We start from the raw sequence: 18,730 nt of genomic DNA on the forward strand, positions 1-18,730 counted from the left end.
GGAAGATAAGAAAAGGGGAGGGGAGGAACGGAAAGAGGATGAAGATGAGGGAAAGGAAGGGGAAGGAAAGGGAAGGAAAAGGAAGAGAAGGAAAAGCAAGGAAGGAAAGGGAAGGGAAGGAAAAGGAAGAGAAGGAAAAGTCAAGTGAAGAGGGGAGGAAGGAGGAGGAAGAAGGGAAGGGATGTGAAGGGAAGGAAAGGGAAGGGAAGGAAAAGGGAGAGAAGGAAAGGCAACTGAAGCGGAGAGGGAGGGGGAGGATAGAAGGGAAGGGATGTGAAGGGAAGGAAAGGGAAGGGAAGGAAAAGGGAGAAAAGGAAAAGGCAAATGAAGAGGAGAGGGAGGGGAAGGATAGAAGAGAAGGGAGGGGAAGGACAGAAGAGAAGGGATGGGAAGGGAAGGGAAGGGAAGGGGAATAGGAAGAAGGGGAGGGGAAGGCAGGGGGGCATATCTCAGGTGAATTTTCTGCGGCCACCACGAAGTAATTAGCGTCCAGGGAGGCAGGAAACAGACTTTTTGAGGTCAGGCTTGCGTGCGTGTCTCAGAAGATGAAGAGGAGGAAGGGGAAGGAATATTGTGATGGATGAAGGCGTGGGTGGAGGAGGAGGAGGATGGTGGTGATGGTGGAGGGAATAAATAGGTGGTTCAAAAAAGGGAAGAGATTGAATATAGAAAAAAGAAGAGATGAAATGTAAAGAAGGAAGAGAGAAAAGGAAAGGAAAGAGAGGAAAAAGAAGCAAAAATAAAAATAAATGAGAAATAAGATAAGCTGAGAGCGAGGAGGAAAAAAAAATATAATGAGAAGAGGAAGAAGAAAAAGAGAAGAGGAAAAAAGAAGAAAAAAAGGAGAGAAGAAGAAGAAGATGATGAAGAAGAACAAGAACAAGAACAAGAAGAACAAGAACAAAAACAAAAACGAGATAAAGAAGAAGAAGAAGAAGAAGAAGAAGAAGAAGAAGAAGAAGAAGAAGAAGAAAGTAAAAGACGAAGAAAAAAAAGAAAAAGAAGAAGAAGAAGAAGAAGAAGAAGAAGAAGAAGAAGAAGAAGAAGAAGCACCCCTCCGATTCTGAGGAAAAATGTTCGCGACAATAGAAGGCGATAAGGAGAAGATTAAGGAGAAGGAAAAAGAGAAGGAGAAGTAGGAAGAGGAGAGGAAGGGAGGAGGATGACAGCTGAAGAAGGGCAAGAAGAAGAAGAAGGGAAGAGAAGAAGATGGCAAAGACGTCCATCATCTAAAAGTGTTGAAGGTGCTCTCTCTCTCTCTCTCTCTCTCTCTATCTATTTCTCTTTTTTCTTTCCCTCCTGCGTCCCTCATCATTTCCTTCTCCTCCTCCTCCTCCTCCTCCTCCTCCTCCTCTTGTGTCCAGTTTAATTCGTCTTCCTTACAAGTGCGTTTCCTTAATTAAACTGGACGCGTAGTATTAGTCTTTCTTTCACTCTTTCCTAAAATAAAGTGGTTAACCTCATTCTTTTTTTCTTTTTTTTCATTCCCCGGCGCGTGTGTTTTCTGGCATTCAATTATTCGTCAGTTGATGTGATTGGTATTTTCATTTTTCTTCCCCTTCGTTAAGCATGTGTTATAATAGGTATGTTTAATTGTTACGTTATTAGTCAGTCATATTACGTGTGAATGAGGTAGTTAATATGTCAGTTCTCTACACTATTTTCTTTTTCTGAGGCGACTTCAGATATTTTCCTTTTTCTTTTTTCCTTTTAATTTTTGGATGGTTCAATGGCAGTGGTTAAGGAGTATCGTTATTAAGTATTGTAAGTTACCTATGTCTTCACTTCACTTTTCTTCTTTATTTTCAAACATTTTATGGGCTTACACACACCCACATACGATAAGGCTTTTGTAGAGGTAGTTGTGGGTATTTATTTCCATGGGTAGTTTGATGAGCTTAGTGATAGTTTGACGAGGCTAAGATACCCACATTTGATAAGGCTTTCGTATAGTAGAGGTTGTTGTGGGTATTTCAATGGTGGGTAGGCTAGTTATTTCATGAGCCTAGTAATAGTTTGACGAGACAACCATACCCATATTTGATAAGGCTTTCGTATAGTAGAGGTTGTTGTGGGTATTTCAATGAGGGGTAGGCTAGTTATTTCATGAGCCTAGTAATAGTTTGACGAGGCTAACACACCCACATTTGATCAGGCTTCCGTAGTAGAGGTTGTTGTATTTCAATTGTGGGTAGGCTAGTTATTTCATGAGCCTAGTAATAGTTTGACGAGGCTACCATACCCACATTTGATTAGGCTTTCGTATAGTAGAGGTTGTTGTGGGTATTTCAATGGTGGGTAGGCTAGTTATTTCATGAGCCTAGTGATAGTTTGCCGAGACTAACATATCCACATTTGATAAGGCTTTCGTAGTAGAGGTAGTTGTGGGTATCTATTTCCATGGGTAGTTTCATGAGCCTAGTGATAGTTTGACGAGGCTACCATACCCACATTTGATAAGGCTTTCGTATAGTAGAGGTTGTTGTGGGTATTTCAATTGTGGGTAGGCTAGTTATTTCATGAGCCTAGTAATAGTTTGACGAGGCTACCATACCCACATTTGATAAGGCTTTCGTATAGTAGAGGTTGTTGTGGGTATTTCAATCATACCCACATTTGATAAGGCTTTCGTATTTCCGAGGCTAACATACCCACATTTGATAAGGCTTTCGTATTTCCGAGGCTAACATACCCACATTTGATAAGGCTTTCGTATTTCCGAGGCTAACATACCCACATTTGATAAGGCTTTCGTATTTCCGAGGCTAACATACCCACATTTGATAAGGCTTTCGTATTTCCGAGGCTAACATACCCACATTTGATAAGGCTTTCGTATTTCCGAGGCTAACATACCCACATTTGATAAGGCTTTCGTATAGTAGAGGCTGTTGAGGGCATTCCTATAGGTTAGTTATATGAGTCAAGTGATGGTTTGACAAGGCTTCTGAACCCTGAATATGGAAAAACAAAGTATCCATGAGAATCCGACTAATCTCTTTTTGTGGCCTTCGGAAATCTTTGTTTGTGAAGGCCGAAAACGTCTGAGAAAATGGTCTTAGTCAAATGAAGGAGAGCGGATACTAATTAATCAAAGGGGACGATTTTTATTTTTCTTGTTTTTTTTCTTCCATCCCTTTCTTCTTTGTCCTCCTGTTCAGTTTCTTTAATCTTATATCTTGTTTTTTTTTTTGCTTATTTTTCTTTCCCTTTGCTTTTCTTATCTTCCTAATCTTTTTTGTTTGACTCCTTATCCCTTTTAAAACTTGTCCTGTCGTCTTGACTAATGCTCTCTCTCTCTCTCTCTCTCTCTCTTCCGATTCCATTTTTTTTCTCATTTTCTTCGTTTTCTTCTGTTTTCTCATTTTTCTTCCTTTTCTTCTGTTCCTGTTCTTGTTCTCTCTCTCTCTCTCTCTCTCTCTCTCTCTCTCTCTCTCTCTCTCTCTCTCTCTCTCTCTCTCTCTCTCTCTCTCTCTCTCTCTCTCTCTCTCTCTCTCTCTCTCCTCAACTCTCATTTCCTCGCTAAAACCTTTCCTATACGTCTGGCAATACACATCAGACAAGTTACGATCACGCAGCCACGCCGTTGTAGCATTCATCACCTCTATAAATCCGTGTTATGGTGGTTATGGAGCAGCGCAGCGGGTGACGTCACTTGGCCGTCACTCAGTTTACGGTGTTTATTGGCGTAAGAGAGCTCGTGATGGTGAGGCGAGGCGGATCATGGGGTTATAGGAGATTCACCGTCGATAGCCTATAGGATCTCTCAGACTCGTGGATAGGGTCAATGTGTATACGTATTATGGCAACTTAAACTCCTTTGACGTCTATTCAGGAGCAGTAAGTAGCGGGCTTTTTTTATATATATTTTTCTTTACGCCCTTGAACTGTCTCCTTAGCTGTAAAAAAAAAATGAATGGATAAACTCTAGAAATAAGTGAAAAAGGAAAACGGGAAAACTAAAATGGGGGTTACTAATCAAATACTGTCTGGATAAAGTGACGAATTTTCTGGATTTTAAGAATGGTTCCTTTTTTCATTCATCGGCTCAATTTTTTTTAGAGTAGGAACACGTAACTCTCGTGGATAGGGTCATTATGTATACGTATAATGGCGACTTGAACTCATGAATGGATAAACTTTAGAAATATGGGAAAAAGGAAAACGGGAAAACTAAAATGGGGGTTACTAATCAAATTCTGTCTGGATAAAGAGTGACGAATTTTCTGTATTATAAGAATGGTTCCTTTTTTCATTCATCGGCTCAATTTTTTTTAGAGTAACACATGTAACTCTCGTGGATAGGGTCATTATGTATACGTATCACGGTAATTAGAGCTCATGAATGTGTAAACTTTAGAAATATGGGAAAAAGGAAAAGGGAAAACTGAAAATGGGGGTTACTATTCAGGGGCAGTAAGTAACGGGCTTTTTTTTTTATAATGCTTTTTTTACGCCCTTGAACTGTCTCCTTAGCTATAAAAAAAAAAATAATAATCAAATACAGTCTGGATAAAGAGTAACGTGTTTTCTGGATTTTAAGAATGGTTCCTTTTTTCCATTCATCGGCTCAATTTTTTTTAGAGTAGGCACACGTAACTCTTGAAACAGAGGAAAAGGGACGGAGGATTTTTTTAGTGTTTTTTTTAATTATATTTTGAAGCCTGTGTACGATTTCCAATACTCACAACCGTCGACAAATCCCTTCAGTGGTATATACATAATCTTGCTCTTTCATTCTAATTCCCTTGCGTCCTTGGCACCTCCAGTATACCGTCGACACATTAATATTCCCTTCCAGCGCCCAATCCTTCCTGTGGCCGATGCATTAATTCGCTCTTGTTAGTGACTCTCTCTCCCTCTCTCTCCCCCCACCACCACCACCACCTCCCGACGTCCCCAGTGCCCTCTCTAAGCTCCAGCGGCGTCGCGTGTGTGTTATATATGATTTATTTTCACCCAATTTGTCAGTCTTATGAGGCATATGAGGCGAGTAATTTGTCAGTTAGTAAGATTATGTCCACGAGGAAGGCAGACAGTTAGTTAGTCAGTCAATAAGTCAGTCAGTCAGTCAGTCAGGAAGTCAGTCAGTCAATCAGTCAGTCGGTCAGTTAGTTAGTCAGTTGGTCAGTCAGTCAGTCAGTCGGTTAGTCAGTCAGTCAGTCAGTCAGTCAGTTAGTCAGTCAACAAGTCAGTCAATCAGTCAGTCAGTCAGTCAGCAAGTCAATCAGTCAGGAAGTCAGTCAGTCAATAAGCTAAGCAGTCAGTCAGTCAATAAAATTACATTACGATAGGCTTTTATTCAGTCAGTTATTCAGTCAGTCAGTCAGTCAGCCACTCTGGCGATAAATTACGTTACAATAGGCATTCAGTCAGTCAGTAAGTCAGTAAGTTAGGAAGTCAGTAAGTCAGTCAGTCAGTCAAGTAGTCAGGAAGCACGTAGTAACACCACCACACGAGCCTGTAACACACACACACACACACACACACACACGCACACACACACACACACACACACACGCACACACACACATACACACGCACACACACACACACTACCGCAAGAGCTCTCACACATTTGATTAGCTCTCCCCCTCTTCCTCTTCCTCTTCCTCCTCCTCCTCCTCCTCCTCCTCCTAGATAAGCAAATGAATAGAAAGGAATAGGTCGATAAATATGAATAAATAAAAATAAAAAATAAATAAATGATAAGAAGATAAATAAAGATAAATAAATAAGCGAATAAGTGAATACATAAACAAACAAACAAAGATAAAATAAATGAATGCATCGAAACCAGCAGATGTGTGTGTGTGTGTGTGTGTGTGTGTGTGTGTGTGTGTGTGTGTGTGTGTGTGTGTGTGTTTGAGATTCCTGGGAGTGAAACAGGTGATTCACGCCCTTCGTAATGGTGCTGGGGAGGGAGGAGGGGGGGAGAAGGAGGAAGGGAGGGAGAAAGGGAGGAGGAGGGAGAGGCTGCGTGGGTAATGGGGTGAGTGTGAGAGGAAAGGTAAAGAGGAAGGAGAAGGAGGAGGGAGGAAAGAGGTAAGAGGGAGAAAGGAGGAGTAGGAAGTAGGAAGGGAGTGGAGGGGAAGCAGTAGGAGGGAGTAAATGGGAGTAGGAAGTAGGGAGGGAGGGAGGGGAATGGAAGGGAGGGGGAAGTAGGAGGTAAGGATAAAGAAAGGGAGAAGAGAAAGAAGAAAGGGAAGGAGAAAAGAGGAAAGGGAGAGAGGGGAGGAGGAGATGGAGAGGGAATGTATAACCAGGAGGAGAAAGAAGAATAGAGCAACAGGTAGAGAAGTGAGGGAGAAGAGAAAGAAAGGGAGGAGAGAAAGAAGAAAGGGAAGAAGGAAAAGAGGAAATGGAGAGAGAGGACGAGGAGATGGAGAGGAAAGGTAAACTAGGAGGAGGAGGAAGAAAAATGGAGTAACAGAAGTGAGGGAGAAGAAAGAGAGGAGGGAAAGAAGAAAGGGAAGGAGGAAAGAGGAAAAGGAGAGAGAGGAGGAGGAGAAGGACAGGGAAGGTAAAACTATAAAAAGAATACAATAACAGGTAGAGAAGTGACGATAAAGAGGGAATAGAAAGAGAAAGAGGAAGAGAGAAGAGGAAAGGGAGATAGATGAGACAGAGTGACTTAGAAGAATGCAGTAACAGGTATAGGAGTGATGATAAACAAAGGAAGATGAGAGAGAGGAAATAAAGAAAGGGAAAAAGGAAAATAGGAGAGGAAGAGAAGAGATAAAAGAGAGCAACTAATATTTTTTTTACGTGGGGTATTTACATGGGTGGTTTACATGGGTGATATAAGTGGGTGGTTTCATGGGCTCTTCCACTCTTCCACTCTCCCACTTCCACCTACTTACAAGGCCAGGATGTAATACGTGGGTAGTTTAGAAGCCATGAATGTCCCAGCAATGAAGAGGAGGGAGAGGAGGTGATGCTGGAAGAGGGGGATGCTGAGACAGGGAGATGAGAGGAGAGATGAAGAGGAGGGGGAATAAAGAAGGGAGGAGGGAAAAAGGAGAAGAGAACACAACATAAAAGCAGGATAGGAGAATAAGGGGAAATAAAGAGTGAGAGAAGGGAGAGGATAGAAGAAGAGAAGAGAGGAGCCGGAAAAGAGAGAGAATGTGGGAAAAGAGAAATGGTGGGAAAATAGAAGGAAAAAAGTGAAAATGGGAGAACGTGAAGAGGGAAACAAATGAGGAAGAGGAAAGAAAAGGAGATTGAAGGATTGAAGGATGAAGGGAATGGAAGGAAAGGTGAAAACGGGAGAAAGTAAAGAGAAAAGTAAAGAAAGTAAAATAGAGAAAAATAAAGTAAAGTAAAGAGGAGATTGAAGGATGAAGGGAATGGAAGGAAAAGTGAAAACGAGAGAAAGAGAAGAGAAAAGCAGAGGAGAAAGAAGAAGAGAAAGGGGAGGATACGAGAAAGGAAAAATAAAGAAAAAAGAACGTAGAGAAAAGGAGAAAGAGGAATGAGGAGTATAAAAAGGGAGATAAAAGAGATGGAAAAAGAAGACAGGAGGAGGGAAAGAGAGGTGAGAGGAAGGGAGGAGGACAAAAAGGAAAACGTAGGTATGAGAACAAAGGAGGAAAAGGAAAATAAATAAGAGGCAATGAGCAGGGAAGGAAAAAAGAGGAAGGGCAGAGAAGGTGAGGGGAGAGGAAGAAGAGGAGGAAGAAGAGGAGGAGTGAGAAATGAAGGCATGGAGTGAAGGGTGAGGAAAGAAGGGTAAGGATGGGGAGGAAGGGACAAATATATACGAAGGGGAGAAGAGAGGAAGAAAGGAAATAGGTCAGGGAGATGAAGGACATTTTAAGCAAGCTACCACTACTACTACTACTACTACTTCTACAACTACTACAGAAGAATAACACTTTAGGAGACAAACAGGCAAGGTTAAAACATCCAATATATACACACGACACCTTGAATTAATGGAGGTAATAATGAAAAACACGTCAGGAAGAAATGAGAAATATACAGGAAAAAATGAAAAAGAAAAAATTGTAGTTAAATATGAAGTGACTGATGATGTAACACGGCGCCTAATTGAGCTCCTCTTCCTCCTCTTCCTCTTCCTCTTCTTCTTCCTCCTCCTCTATTTTTTTTCTTTCTCCTACTCTCCTACATCATCATCCTTCTCTTTTCTCTCCCTCTACTACTCTTTCGCCTCCTTCTCCTCCTCCTCCTCCTCCTCTTTCATCGTGGTCGCAACGCCGATCAACAGACTGTTCATCTTGTTGTTGTTGTTGTTCTCTTCAAGTTGTTTTCCTGGCTTACCCATGCATTGTAGACATGACATTGTATAATAACATTTGTTAGCCCTGATGAACCCTACAACATGGCATTATAAACAAAGTCAGATGTTTCTTTGTTTTGTTTTTTTACGTCCTGGCCATGTAGTGCCGGTAGGCCTTCATAGTAGGGCCTGATGGTTGGCCCCAGCCCGTTGTGGCGCAGGCAAGTGTTTATAGTGGCGCCACCTTTACTTTTCAGCATTTTCCATTTTAGACCCCTAGTTGCATAATATAAATTGTTGGGGGGTGTTGGAGGGTCATGCGACGCCGATCTAACACAGTTTTTGTGCTGTTAACAATTGTTTCTCTTTCTCCAACTCTTCCACCTCCTCCTCCTCCTCCTCCTCTTTTTTTTCTCTCCTATTCTCCCACTTCTTCGTCCTTTTTATCTCTTTTTCTCCTCCTCTTCCATCGTTTCTTCCTATTCCTTTTATTTCTCTCTCTTCTTATTCTAGTTCCAGTCTTCTTCCTCCTCCTCCTTTACCTTCTTTTCCTTTCTCCCTTCTACTCCTCCTCCTCCATCTCCTCTTTCCCCTCCTCTTCCACAACCATCACCTCCACCACCACCACCACCACCACCACCACCTCCTACTCCTCCTCCCCTCCTCCTCATTTCTTCCCCTTTCAACAGACGCTCCTGAAGTGGCTGTGTTTAAGAAATGAGTGGTGGTGGCGAGGCTAATAATTCTGCCAAACTTGCACCTTCACGGAAAACTAATTAACACACCTGTACGGCCAGACCCAGGTGAGGTGAGACGCCCGTGGGAGGCTTGTTAGCGTGGGAGCGAAGGGGGGGGGGGGGCGATGGGAGGATGGGAGGAAGGAGGGAAGGAAGAATAAAAGGAAGGAAGGAAGGAAGGACGGAAGGTAGGAAGGAGGGAAGAAAGAACGGGAGAAGAGAGAGGGGAAAAAGGAGAGGGAAGAGGAAGAAGGAAGGGAAAGAAAAGAGGTGACAATGAATGGAAGAGATAGATAGATAGAGATAGATAGATAAAGAGAGAGAGAGAGAGAGAGAGAGAGAGAGAGAGAGAGAGACAGGATAGAGATAAAAAGATAGATAATGTGAATAAAGAAACGGAAACAAGTAGAGAATTATGAAGTTGATTAAGAGGTGAATGAAAGGCGTAAAAATAGACGGAGACAGTTATTAATAAGCGGAGGAAGAAAAGAAAAAAGAAAAGTGTATAAATGGAACGTTGCAGAAGAAAATTAAAGAGAGGAAGAAATATGGAGATGGGAGGAAAGCAAGGGCAAGCAAGCCAAGGATGGGAAGACAAAGAGGAGTGAAGAAAGAGGAGGATGAGGAATTAAAAAGAAAAATTATTAAAAAAAGATTAACTACCCGGGGAATTAATTAACGGAGAAACGAGATATTTAATGCAGGAAAAAGGCGAAAGAAGAGGAGGAGGAGGAGAATGAGGACAAGGACGAGATATATAGAGAAGAAGAAGAACAAGAAGAACAAGAAGAGCAAGAACAAGAACAAGAAGAACAAGAACAAGAACAAGAAGAACAAGAAGAACAAGAAGAACAAGAAGAACAACAACAACAACAACAACAACAACAACAACAAAAAGAAGAAGAGAAAGAGGAAAAAGAAGAAAAGCGAAAAGAAGTACAAAAACAAGAACAAGAGGAACAAAAACAAGAAGAAGAAAAAAAGAAAAAGCTGATGATGATGATGATGAAGACAATGATGATGATGATAACAGCAAAATTCTGAAAACAAACAAAAAAATAAGTTAACTCATGTTGTTTGCTCTTGTTCTTAAAAAATGTCAAGATGAATTGCTGTCCTCCTCCTCCTCCTCCTCCTCCTCCTCCTCCTCCTCCTCCTCCATTAATCACCCTCACTCCTCACTCCAAGTACCACCATTATCATTACCATTCACCATTTCTATCTACACCATCACCACCATCATCACCATCACCATCACCATCGCTCTGCCTGACGAACCTCTCTCTCTCTCTTTGATTGATTGATTGTGTGTTTGATAGCGATATATTGTACGTACTGTTCTTCTCTCTCTCTCTTTGATTGATTGATTGTGTGTTTGATAGCGATATATTGTACGTACTGTTCTCTCTCTCTCTCTCTCTCTCTCTCTCTCTCTCTCTCTCTCTCTCTCTCTCCATCCGTCATTCCTATCAGTCACTCTTCACACTCATTGACAGCGAGATAAACAGACACACAGACAGACAGACAGGCAGGGATGAAGATAAGAAGGTCACGTTGATAAAGAATTAAACTACTGATTACTATGATCTCTCTCTCTCTGTCCTGAAAGCTTGAATATTCCTTCCATTTTTTTTCCTTTTCCTTTATTGTTTTTTTGCTTCCCTTCACTAACCCCCACCCCCCTTCCCCCCCTTCCCCCCTTTGGAACTCCCCCCCTCACCCCCCTATAATCATTCTTTCTCCTTCCCCCCCTTCATTTTTTTTACAACAAAGGAGACAGCTCAAGGGCACAAAAAAAGGAAACAATAATAAAAAAAAGCCTCTCATCCCTCATTTTGTCACGCCCTTTTTATGTGTCTCAAACTTCCACTATTTTTTCCACTTACTCATCATTTCTCACCCTTCCCCTTCACTCCACTACCCCATAATTATAGTCTCCTCCTTACTCATCTCACCCATCCCTATTCCTCATGCATAACACTCTTTCAATACGTTCCATTTCCCCTTTATTCATTTTCTCTTCATTTTAAACCCTTTTTGTTCCATACCCACTCACTCTTTCTTCTCCATTACCCCATATAGTCTCCTCCTTACTCATCTCACCCATCCCTATTCCTCATGCATAACACTCTTTCAATACGTTCCATTTCCCCTTTATTCCTTTTCTCTTCATTTTAAACCCTTCTTGTTCCATACTCACAAACTCTTTCTTCTCCACTACCCCATATACTCTTCCCCTTACTCATCTCACCCATCCCTTACCCTCCATCCATGTCTCCATTCCTCATGCATAACACGCTTTCAATACCTTCCATTTCTCCCTTATTTCCTTTTTCATCATTTCACGTCCTTCCCTTCTCGCTTCATACTCACACACTCTTTCAACTCCACTACCCCATATAGTCTTCCCCTTACTCATCTCACCCATCTATTGACCTCCATTCATGTCCCTATTCCTCATGCATAACACCCTTTCAATACCTTCCATTTCTCCTTTATTCACTCCATCATCAGTCCACTTCCTTCCCACTTAATTCACCACCTATACATTCTTCCTTATCGCTTCCATACCTCACTCCTCCTCTTCCTTCACTCCTCTTCCTCACTCCCCATAGCCCAGTTTCATCCCCTCCCACAGTTCCCTCCTTGTGGCAAACTTATGAAATTTCAACTTTCGTTCAGATTTGAGTAATAGTCTCTGGTTGTTAATTGTGTATTTTTTGAAATTTGAGCTTCGAAATTTCTTGTATGGATTGTATGGCATCGAAGACCTCACCCTGTTTGATATAATGGAGTTATTAGTTTGGTCTGGCTGTCTTCATCCCAAGCCTATCATCATCTCACTTCCTCCCTCCTCCTCCTCACCCCTCTTCCTATTTCTCATAACACTCATACATAGGCCTACCCGTTCCCTATCTTCCTCTTTCTCTATAACCACTCCGTCTTCCCATACCTTTCCTCTCTATCTCCCTTACCTCCTCCTCCTCGTCAGCTCTAAACTACGTGACAACGACCCATAAAATCACCTGTTCCTCCGTGCCGTCTCGTAACACCTGGCTCATAATGACGTAACCGAACGCCCTCCCCTCGCAGCGCCACCCACACCTGTACTATTACCTGGCTACACCTGGGCTAGACGACCCCGCCCCCTACCCTCCCCTCCCTTACCTTACCTCACCTCTGGGACACCTATACGACCCTGCCTCGCCCCGTTTTTTTTTTTTTTTTTTTTTTGTGTGTGTGTGTGTTTGTGTGTTTGTGTGTCGATCTGTACTAAATAAACGTAGGTAGGTGGTGATGTAGGAGATAGGATGTTGATGTACGGAGTGGGAGTAAACGGGTGATGTTGGGTATGTGGATTGTATGGGGGGATGGAAGAGGAGGAAAGGAGTGAGGTAAGGGAAAGAAATGGTGGTGGGTGTTAGGTTATAATGGGGAAGGGAAAGGAAAGGGAGGGGGTACAGAGGTGGGGAAGGTAAGGGGAAGAAATGGTGGTGTGTGTTAGGTTATAATGGGGAAGGGAAAGGAAAGGGGTGGGGAAGGTATGGGGAAGAAATAGTGGTGGGTGTTAGGGTAATGATGGGGAAGGGAAAGGAAAGGGAGGGCGTACATGGGAAGGGAAGGGAAAGGAAAGGGAGGGCGTACAGGGAAGGGAAAGGAAAGGGAGGGTAGGGGAAAGAAATGGTGATGGGCGTTGTTAGGTAATGATGGGGAAGGGAAAGGAAAGGGAGGGGGTACAGGTAAGGGAAAGGAAAGGGAGGGCGTACAGGGAAGGGAAAGAAAAGGGAGGGTGCACAGGGAAGGGAAAGGAAAGGGGAGGCGTGTACAGGGATGGGGGAGATAAGGGAAAGAAATGGTGGTGGATATTAGGTTAATTATGGGGAAGAGAAAGGTAAGGGAGAGCGTACAGGGGTGTTGTTGTGGTTTCGTTCCCATGTCATGAATTTCCTCCCCTCCCTGACTTTTCATTAACCTTTACTAAACAAATTTATCCAGAGTGGTGATGCAGGGAAGGCGGTGGTGATGTACAGGGTGGTGAGAAGGTGTTGTTCATTTTTGTCTCTGTGTCTTTCTTTTCTTCTCTGGCAGTCTTTGTTACGCGTTTGTCTTTACTAAATAAAAACAAATGTCATATATAGAGGTTGTGGTATTGATGTGTAAAGCCTGCATTTGTTTCTTCTTGTTTCATACCTCCTCCTCCTCCTCCTCCTCCTTTACTTCACCTTCATCCCCCCCTCCTCTTCCTCCTCCTCCTCCTCCTTTACTTCACCTTCATCCCCTCCTCCTCCTCCTCCTCCTCATCCTTTACTTCACCCTCATCCCCTCCTCCTACTCCTCTTCCTCCTCCTCCTCGCCCCGCTAAATCCCTCCCCGCTCCCAGACTCACTAAAAAGGTCGTCAGTATGAGCCAAAGCGACCCTCGAGCTCCCATTCGCGAACTATTTCACGCTCCTGTTTTTTTTCGGCAGCAGGGTCACAGTTCTGCTTGGATGCTTTTCCGGTTTTATTTTGTTTTGTTTTATTTTTTTAGCGCCTTCAGAGTTCTATTTTTACACCTTTTTTTTTTTTTCTATGGTTTTCTTCAAGAGTCGTTCCATTATTTGTTATTTCCTTTGTGTGTTAATGGTGAGATTATCGTTTAGGGAGATTTTCTTTTTTTCTTTTTTTTGGCTATTTTTACACTTTTTTCCTTTGGGTTTTTTTTCACGAGTTGTTTTTCTATTAGTTATGTTGTAGTATGAGCTGTTTCCTCTGCTGTAAAAAAAAAAAAAATGGCTAATGCTATATACTGTCTATACTGTCGCTTGTACAGACTTCTTTTGGTAACATAACTAATGGCTTGAATTATTTTTACTTTCGTTGTGGACTATAACTGATGGTCTCGCTATACTATCGCATGAACGCTTCTTTGTTTTTGTTTTCGTTTTTTTTCTTTTTTCATGTACACGCGAACGCTGCTCCGTCTCTATGAAGCTTCTCGACACCACAATCTAAGTTGACCTGAAAACTTGAATGAAACGTCGAGAGTCTGTGTCTGGCTTGGTTTACGACGCCATAGTCCAGGTAACTTTGAGGACTTAAATGAAAGAGAGAGAGAGAGAGAGAGAGAGAGAGAGAGAGAGAGAGAGAGAGAGAGAGAGAGAGAGAGAGAGAGAGAGAGAGAGAGAGAGAGATATATAAGAATAAAGAATAATATAAAAGAGACGATGTAGAAGAAAACAGAATAACGAAAAAAAGAAGATAAAAGGAATAATAAGCGAAGAAAAGTAAAAGAAAAGGAAAAAAATAAAAAGAGAGAGAGAGAGAGAGAGAGAGAGAGAGAGAGAGAGAGAGAGAGAGAGAGAGAGAGAGAGAGAGAGAGAGAGAGAGAAAGCATTATAATCATAAGAAATAATATAAAGAAGATAAAAGGAATAATAAGCGAAGAAAAGGAAAAGAAAAGGAAGAATGGAGCAAAGAAAAACCAAAATAAAAAGAAGGAACGAGAGAGAGAGAGAGAGAGAGAGAGAGAGAGAGAGAGAGAGAGAGAGAGAGAGAGAGAGAGAGAGAGAGAGAGAGTCTGTATACCCCCAACATGCACTACAATCTCTCTTTTTCCTTGCCCCCTAATCTTTGCTAATCTTGAGATCTTAACTAAAGCCGAGCATTCTCAAACACATCCGGTTTTCACACCAAATATTACCGAAGGCCACGCGGGGGATTAGTTGGCTTCTTAAGAGCGGGTTGTTGTTTTTTTTTTTCACGTGCCTGGTGCAGAAGAACCCTTGCCAAACAATCACTGGGCTCATAAAACTACTCACAGAAATAGCCACTTACAAACAACTACTTCCTAAGCCCTAAGGTCACAACGGGTATTAGACGGGTTCTCAAGAGGGTGTTTTACGTCCATGGTACAGCAGAAGTCTTGTCAAATTATTACTAGGCTCATAAAACTACTCACAGAAATACCCACAAACAAACAACTACTTCCTAAGGTCACAACGGGTATTAGACGGGTTCTATTGAGTGTGTCCAGTTTTTCGTTGTTTTTTTTTTTTATTTATGGTGCAGAAGTCTTTTCATATTATCACTATGCTCATAAAACTACCCACCATGAAAATACATACCCACAAAAACCTCTACGAAAGCCTTATCCAATGTAGGTTACGTTCTACTTTTTATTGCCCTTGAGCCGTGTCCTCTGATGCAAAAAATAAAAATAAAAAAGTCCCCCTCCCACGAAAAGATGGAGGATATGGATCTATAGGTCAAGTTAAGGAGAAAACGGTTATCCCTTATTTATTGATGGGAAGGGGTTGCTGCATTTTTTTCATTGTTTTTTTTTTTTTTCTCTCTTCCTCCTCATTGTATTCTATCTTTTTTTTTCTTTCCTCTAATTTTCTTTCTATTCTTTCTTTTCTGTGTCTTATTTTTTTTTCTTTCTATAATTTTATTTCTATTTCTATTTCTCTTCTATTTTTATCCTTTTTTTCCGTTTTGCTGCTTTTCCACTCTTCCTTTCTTTTTCTTCTCTCTCTCTTCCTTCTTCTCTTCATTCTGTTATTGACCTTCTTTTTCTTTTTTTATCTCTTTTGCTTCTTTTCCACTCCCTTTCTGTGTCTTCTTTCTCTTCTATATTTTATCTTTATTTTTCCTTTTTGCTACTTTTCCACTCTTCCTTTCATTTTCTTCTCTCTCTTCCTTCTTCTCTTCCTTCTATTATTGACCTCCTTTTTTCCTTTTTTTTCTCTTTGGCTTCTTTTCCACTCCTTTACTTTGTCTTCTTTCTCTTCCTCAGCTTTTTATTACCTCCTGCTCCTCCTCCTCCTTCAAACTCGTCATACTCATCGTCTCTCAAAGAACGGCAGAGACGAAGACGCCATCCTCGCTAGCGCTCCACAATCTCGCTTTTCTTGGCCCGTAATAAAGCGTGATCAGGAAGCCATTAGTTAATTGATTATAATGAGGCGGCGAACACCACACACGCGCCCCCCTCGCCTCCCCTCGCCCCCTCCCACTCCCCCCCCCCGCCACACCCCTCCCTCAGCCTCACGACCTTCATTCATGGCTTTAACGTTTTTTTTTTTACTCGCGTCAAGGTCGTTGGTGGGATTTTTTTTCTACGTGACGCCCAAGTTTTTAAATGGGAAGTGATTACATGAATGTGTGTCAGTTAGCGTGCGTGATAAGCAGATGCAGATTGACAGAGGCACGCACACACACACACACACACACACACACACACACACACACACAAGAAGAAGAAAAAACAAAGGACAAGAACAAGAACACAATGAACAATAATAAAAACAAGATAAAACACAAGAGCAAAAACAAGAAGAAATACATGAATACCAAAAACAAGTTGAACAAGAACAAGACTAACAAGTAAAAAAAAACAATAACAATAACATGAAAAACAAGAACAAGAAGAACAAGAAGAAAATCAATGAGGGGGGGAGAGGAGAAGACATCAAATTCATGGAGCAATATTACCTTATGCTTATTGATGTAATGAAACTAATCCATCAAAATCCAGGACAAAACAAATTACATACCATTCATATTTTACGCCCACATCGAAATACTCTTGCAATGACAAACTGCGCACGAAAATGATGGCCGAGAAATCTCTTTACCCAGACAATTCGTGCATGAAAAATACTGGCAACACATAATTATTCGATGTAAATAATTTATATATGGAAATGCTGGCCACTAAATGCTCTTGGGGAGGAAGGAGGGAGGAGGAAGGGAAGGAATTTGTGTGACTGAAGACAAATTGTATGTGGAAACGTTAACCACAAAACGTTATTCGGGAGTCTGGAGGGAAATGTGTGACAGTAATAGGCACAACATTTTTTAGAACAACAACTTTCCCACGTAAACGTTGAGCACAAAACATTCATGGCCGGCAGCGTGTCAGTCAGTGTTTTAAAGGGAGAGGAGGAAGGGAGGGAGATGCCGAGTAGCCTAGCCGAGCAGGTGATATGCATCCAGGTAAAAATATATGACCGGCAGCGTGTTAGTGTTTTAAAGGGACAGGAGGAAGGGAGAAGATGCCGGGTAGCCTAGCAGAGCAGGTGATAATGAAATACAGGTAAAAACATATATGGCCGGCAGCGTGTTAGTGTTTTAAAGGGACAGGAGGAAGGGAGGAGATGCCGAATAGCGCAGCAGAAGGACAGGTGCATACAAAAGCACATATGGCCGGCAGCGTGTTAGTGTTTTAAAGGGACATTGAGGGAGGGAGATGCCGAGTAGTGTAACAAGACAGGTGATAATGATATGCAGGTGAAAAAAAGAGCACGCCACTACCTGACACACGGGAGCGATAAGATAAAGGCGAGGAACAACACCACAACACCACCACCACCGAGGAGTTAATGGAGGTGACTCGTATGTTAGGTGTACCAGACGAGACTCATGGAACTCCCTGACCCTACAACAACAACAACAACAACAACAACAACAACAACAACAGTGATAATAACAACGACAACAACAACAACAACAACAACAACAACAACAGTGACAATAACAACGACAACATCAACTAAAACAGCAGCATCAACACCAGCCCCAGCACCAAGAATAAGAAAAAAAAGAAAAAAATGTCCCCTACTTTAATACCTGCACTAAAAACAAAGAAAATACTAAGGAGGTAGTACTAAAGATGTAGCAACGACGTAAACATTAAAAACTGGATATTACAGACAAGAAAACAAAAAACACGTCATTTCAATCTTTAAAATGTAAGGAAAAAAAGAGGAAAGAAAGAATATATTGTCCACGTCATGTCATGGTAGAGGCGGCTGATCCCCGTACAAATGTGGCATAATGGACCGGGGCGGGGCGGGGCGGGGTGCTGGACGGGGCAGAGAGAGGACAGGACGGGGCGGGACAGTCATCACGAAGAATAAGTGAGCCATCAAGCAATTAGGAATCTCCAGAGGCGGGGCGGGGCGGGGCGGGGACGGGGCGGAAGTAGAGAGAGAGAGGACAAAACGGGGCAGAACACTCATTACGAAGACTAAGTGAGACACGAGGCAATTAGGGATCTCCAGGGTCGGGGCGGAAGTAGAGAGAGAGAGGACAAAACGGGGCAGAACACTCATTACGAAAAATAAGTGAGCGGGGCAGGCCGGGGCGGTGGACGGGGCAGGACTAGTGTGGTTTAAGGGAGAGAGAGGACAGGACGGGGCACCACATTCATCTCGAGAAGTGAGTGACCCAGCAAATAATTAGAGGTCTCCAGGGACGGGGCAGGGGACGAGGTTTCGGGGCGGGGCAAATCAATCTTATTCAAGCATTTCAACTCACCCGGGGCAGCTTGTCGGGGCGAAACGGGGCGGGGCGGGGGTGAGAACAAGCCTGGTGAAGGGCTATGACGGGGAAAGGCGGGGTTCATTCACTTGACCATCCGTGAGGCAAGACTCTGCTGGTGGTGGTTGTGACGGCGTGAGCGGCTGCCGGAACGGGAGCGACGCACACCCTTCCTCTACAACGGTCGCAGAGGTACTGGCACTGGCACTCGCGGCGGGCACACACACACAGGCACAGGCACCGCGGACGGGCCACCAGCACCACCAGGCAATGTTACTAGATTATCGTTCCTATAACACTGTATTTTCCGGTTTTTGCCTGACGCATAACTATTGCAATAAAAACATAAATGATTCACGGTTTTAGGAATGACTTTAATGGAATAGCTTTTTTTTATGTGAGCACGACAGTTTTCTAGGGTCTGGATTTGATTCATGCGATG

The 18,730-nt window shown here is 42.6% G+C and overlaps 1 protein-coding gene across 3 annotated transcripts in view; it reads right to left on the reverse strand.

The window, feature by feature from the left end:
• Positions 1 to 18,495, reverse strand: part of LOC127009952 (G-protein coupled receptor moody-like) — a 204,967-nt gene extending 186,472 nt beyond the window's left edge. For 2 of the 3 annotated variants that reach the window (XM_050883557.1, XM_050883547.1), the window contains exon 1: positions 18,286 to 18,493. The gene's annotated coding sequence lies outside the window, so the exon portion shown is untranslated. Of the gene's footprint in view, positions 1 to 18,285 lie in introns of all 3 variants that reach the window. The other variant, XM_050883514.1, reaches the window with a different exon arrangement.
• Between the last annotated feature and the right edge of the window lie 235 nt (positions 18,496 to 18,730).

Source organism: Eriocheir sinensis, chromosome 4 (genome assembly GCF_024679095.1).
Source record: "Eriocheir sinensis breed Jianghai 21 chromosome 4, ASM2467909v1, whole genome shotgun sequence".
NCBI classification, from domain to species: Eukaryota; Metazoa; Arthropoda; class Malacostraca; order Decapoda; family Varunidae; genus Eriocheir; species Eriocheir sinensis.